This window comes from Chrysochloris asiatica, unplaced genomic scaffold (assembly GCF_000296735.1).
Source record: "Chrysochloris asiatica unplaced genomic scaffold, ChrAsi1.0 scaffold00018, whole genome shotgun sequence".
NCBI classification, from domain to species: Eukaryota; Metazoa; Chordata; class Mammalia; order Afrosoricida; family Chrysochloridae; genus Chrysochloris; species Chrysochloris asiatica.
This window is the reverse complement of record NW_006408536.1, coordinates 11686761-11692074: the sequence shown is the minus strand read 5'-3', so window position 1 is coordinate 11692074 and position 5314 is coordinate 11686761. Positions and strand designations below refer to the sequence as shown.

At 40.8% G+C, this 5314-nt stretch overlaps 1 pseudogene; it reads left to right on the top strand.

Annotated features, from left to right (window-relative positions):
* The first annotated feature begins 3130 nt into the window (after positions 1 to 3130).
* On the top strand, positions 3131 to 3881 carry LOC102819689 (annotated as a pseudogene).
* Positions 3882 to 5314: the final 1433 nt, after the last annotated feature.

Genomic DNA, 5314 nt, shown 5'->3' with positions numbered 1-5314 from the left:
AAAATAGAGTAGGGGGCTACATGGAATCACATTTGCTGCTTAGATAGCATATAACTTGGCTTCCAAGTAAATTGCAGCAATAAGGCTGAAAAGTCACTTGGGAATTTGTCAGATAAAGCATTAAGTCAACGCATCATAAAGAAAGTCAGTGAGGCAATGGTGATGTTTCAGTCTCTGGGGGTTTTAACAATATCACCTGTAAACTTTGTTTCAGTGCATTGGAAACTTGCCTGTTCATCTGAGTCATCTGGAAAGTTTGCTAAAAGCAGAGATTAATGAACCCTGTCTCAAATCTAGGTAGCCTAGGTGGCGCAACGGTTAAGCATTCAGCTGCTAACCAAAAGGTCAGCAGTTTGAACACACCAGCTACTTCCAAGGAGAAAGATCTTGTTATCTGCTTCCATAAAATTGTTGTTGTTAAGTGCTGTCGAGTCTGTTACAACTCATAGTGACCCTATATAGAGTTTCTGATGAGCGGCTGGTGGGTTTGAACTGCCAATCAGCAGTCCTGCACTTATCCTACAGCACAACACCAGGACTTCATAAGGATTGTTGTTGTTGTTATGTGCTGTGGAGTCGGTTCCGACCCATAGCGACCCTGTACAGGGTTTCCAAGGCTGTAAATCTTTACGGGAGCAGAAAGCCTCATCTTTCTCCCGTGGAACAGCTGGTAGTTTTGAACTGCTGACCGTGAGATTAGCAGCCCAGTTCGTAACCACTATGCTACCAGAGCGCCTTCCATAAGGATTGTTGTTGTTATGTGTCGTGGAGTCAGTTCCGACTCATAGCGACCCTGTATAGGGTTTCCAAGGCTGTAAATCTTTACAGGAGCAGAAAGCCTTATCTTTCTCTCGCGGAACAGCTGGTAGTTTCGAACTGCTGACCCTGAGGTTCGCAGCCCAATTCATAAGTACTACGCTATACCCATAAGGCTTACAGCCATGAAAAACCTATGCGGCAGTTCTACTTGTTGGCACACAACAAACTACAACATTTCAAATCTGTAGATCATAATCTACAGAGGAGGGTTCATAAATACATAAACAAATACTTCCCAGGTTATTATGATACAATAAAAGCACAGACATATTTAGAACCATCATTACAGGTTAAGAGACAATACCAAATTCATACAAGAAAGTTCTAGAAGACTAGCTTGCAAATTGTGTTTTCATGGAAGGGTGTTAGGTGGGGTTCACCTGAGATGGCACTGGAGGCAGTAATAGTAAGAAGGAGGTTGAGCAGACAGGGATCTGAAGTCTCTGATTTACTCCAACAGAACAACTTCATTTTTGATGATCTCAATTTGTATTTTTCAAAATGTTGAAACATTCTGGTCTTGTACTTAGTGACAGTAAATAGTAAGCACTAAGACGTTGAGCAGAAGACAGATAAAGTAGGAATGCTGTTGTTGTTAGGTGTTGTTGAGTCAGTTCTGACTCATTGAGACTCTATGAGCAACAGAACTAAACACGGCCCAGTCATGCAACACCCTCACAATTATTGTTACGCTCCAGCGCATTATTGATGTCACTGTGCTAATCCATCTTGTTGAGTGACTTACACTTTTTCACTGACAGCATATGAGGCTACTGAAAATACCATGGCTTGAGTCAGGTGCACCTTAGTCCTCAAACTGGCATCATTGCTCGAGAGCACTTTAAAGATTTGCCTAATACAACACACCAGTAGGTTTCTTGACTGCTGCTTCCATGAGTATAGTGGATCCAAGCAAAATGAAGTCTTGGACAGCTTTAATCTTTTCTCCATTTATCATGATGTTATTTATTGGTCCATTTGTGAGGATTTTTGTTTTCTTTATGTTGAAGGCTGTGGTCTTCGATCTTCATCAATAAGTATTTTCATCAATAAGTATTTTAAGTTCAGCAAGAAAGATTGTATTATCTGCATATCACAGGTTAATACCTCCAATCCTGATGTCACATTCTTCATATAATCCAGCTTCTCAGATGATTTGCTCATCATACAGATTGAATAAATATGAAATAATACAACTCAGACACACGCCTTTCCTGATGTTCCTTGTTCTGTTTAGACAACACTTGGTCTATGTATAGGTTCCTTATGAGCACAATCAAGTGTTCTGGAATGCCCATTCTTAGCAATGTTATCCATACTTTGTCATGATCCACACACTCGCAAGCCTTTGCATAGTCAATAAAACACTAGCATTCTCTGATATTAGCCAAGATACATTTCATGTGGGTAATGATTTCCCTCACTCCACATCCTCATCAGAAACTGGCTTGAACCTCTAGAAGTTCCCTGTCAATGTACTGGTGCAGCTGTTTTTGAATTATCTTCAGCAAAATTTGACTTGCATGTAATATTACTGATATTGTTCAATGATTTCCACATTCTGTTGTGTCACCTCTTTTTGGAATGTGCACAAATATGTATCTCTTCCAATTAATTGGCCAGGTAGCTGTCTTGCAATTTCTTGGCATAGATGAGTGAGTGCCTTCAGTACTGCAGCAGTTTGTTGAAAGATTTCTATTTGTATTCTTGGAGCCTTGTTCTTTGCCAATGCTTGCAGTGTACCTTGAACTTCTTCCTTCAGTACCAGACATGTGGTGGAGGAATGCTGTTGGATATTGCTGTAAAGTGGGTTCTAACATCCGGAGAGATCCCAGGCTGGGTTTGTTTAATTCCATGCAAGCATAAATGTTGCTGACTTTCATATCCACATTACATGTCCCCCTTTGATTGTATAAAGTCCTTGTCTCTGCTTGAAGAGCCTGGTAATTAACTAGACTCTAAACTGGAAAATTGTTCAGAGTCTGCTTCTGTAAATCCTACACGGATGGCCTAGAAAGAATGGTATGGCGCCTGACTATGGAATAGGTTATCAATTGCTCATATGCAAGTTCAGGCTGAAGCTAAGGAAAATCAAAACATGTCTAAGAGAGCCAAAATATGAACCTGAATATATCCCACCTGAATTTAGAGACCATTTCAAGAGGAGATTCGATGCATTCGACACTAGTGACTGAAGACCAGAGTGCTGTGGGATGACATCCAGGGCAACACAGGAGTAAAATAAAAGTTCATTAAAAAGACAGGAAGAGCTCTTTTTCGTGATGCCAAGGAGGCCTTCGGCTGCTTCACCATGAAGCTGAACATCTCCTTCCCAGCCACTGGCTGCCAAAAACTCATTGAAGTGGATGATGAACGCAAGCTTCGTACCTTTTATGAGAAACGAATGGCCACAGAAGTTGCTGCTGACTCACTGGGTGACGAGTGGAAGGGTTATGTTGTCCGCATCAGTGGTGGGAATGACAAGCAGGGTTTTCCCATGAAGCAGGGCATCTTGACCCATGGCCGTGTCCGCCTGCTTCTGAGTAAGAGGCATTCCTGTTACAGACCAAGGAGAACTGGAGAAAGAAAGGGCAAATCTGTCCAGGATTGCATTGTGGATGCCAACTTGAGTGTTTTTCAACTTGGTCATTGTAAAAAAAGGAGAGAAAGATATCCCAGGACTGACAGATACCACTGTGCCTTGTCGCCTGGGGGCCAAGAGAGCTAGCAGAATCCGCAAACTTTTCAATCTCTCTAAAGAAGATGATGTCCACCAGTATGTTGTGAGAAAGCCACTGAATAAAGAAGGCAAGAAACCCAGGACCAAAGCGCCCAAGATTCAGCGTATTGTTACTCCACATGTCCTGCAACACAAACGAGGGCGTATTGCTCTGAAGAAACAACGCACTAAGAAAAATAAGGAAGAGGCTGCAGAATATGCCAAGCTTTTGGCCAAGAGGATGAAGGAGGCCAAAGAAAAACGCTGGGAATAGATTGCCAAGAGGCGTAGGCTGTCCTCACTGAGAGCTTCTACCTCCAAGTCGGAGTCCAGTCAAAAATAAGAAATTTCTATGTGTGACAAATAAATACGCTCATATTAAATCTAAAAAAAAAGGAAGAAAGAAAAGGCTAAAATAGATGTCAGAAGGGACTCTGACATCTCTAGTTTAGAGAAGACGAAGCCACTGGAAGAAATGAGGAGGCAAAACAGCTGAACAGAACATTCCAACGGGCAGCTCCAGAAGACAAAGTCAAATATTATACTGAAATGTGCAAAGACCAGGAGTTAGAAAACCAAAAGGGAAGAAAATGCTCAAGATTTCTCAGGCTGAAAGAACTAAATAAAAATTCAAACCTCAGGTTCCAATATTGAAAGATTCTATCAGCAAAATATTAATGATATAGAAATAATCAAAAGAAGATGATAGCACTACTCAGAGCCACTTTATAAAAAATGAAATGATTGGTGTTCAAGTTTCATATGATCAAGAGGCAGTGGAAGGAAGAAGTCCAAGGTGCACTAAAAGCATTGGCAAAGAACGAGGTTCTCCGAAATGGTGGAATTCAAATTGAAATCCTTCAGTAAACTGATCTATGCTGAGAAATTTGGATTGGAAGAGATCCATGTTTGTGTCCATTCCAAAGAGAGGTGACCCAATGGGATGCAGAAATCATCAGACAATATTATTAATCCCATATGCAAGTAAATTTTTGCTAAAGATAGTTTTTAAACAGCTGCAACAGTACATTGACAGGGAACTGCGGGAAATTCAAGCCAGATTCAGATGAGGATGTGGAACACGAGATCAGATGGATCTTGGCTGTACTTTATTGACTATGCAAAGACTTTTAATTGTGTGGACCATGACAAATTATTCCACATTACAAAAAAATGGCCATTCCAAAACACTTGATTGTGCTCATGAGGAACCTATACAGAGACCAAGAGGCAGTCATTTGAACAGAACTAGGAGACAGTATATGGCTTGAAATCAGGGAAGATGTGTGTCAGGGTTGTATTCTTTCACTATATTTATTCAATCTGTATGCTGAGCAAATAATCTAAGGAGCTGGATTATATGAAGAAGAATGTGGCATTGGAATTGGATATCAATAACAACCTGTGATATGCAGATGATACAACCTTGCTTACTGAAAGTCAGGCAGACTTAAAATACCAAGGGATGAAGATCAAAGACCATAGCCTTCAGTATGGTTTGCACCTCAGTGTAAAGAAAATGAAAATCCTCACCACTGGGCCAAAAAATAACATCATGATAAATGGAGTCCTGGTGTGGTGTTGTATGATAAGCACTGGACTGCAAGGTCTATTTGAACCACAAGAGCAGCGGTTCAAACTTACCAACCACTCCTCAGTAACCCTCTACAGGATCTCTATGATTCTGAACTGACTCAACGGCACTTAACAACAACAACAATAAATGGAGAAAAGATTGAAGTTGTCAAAGACTTCATTTTGCTTGGATTCACTATT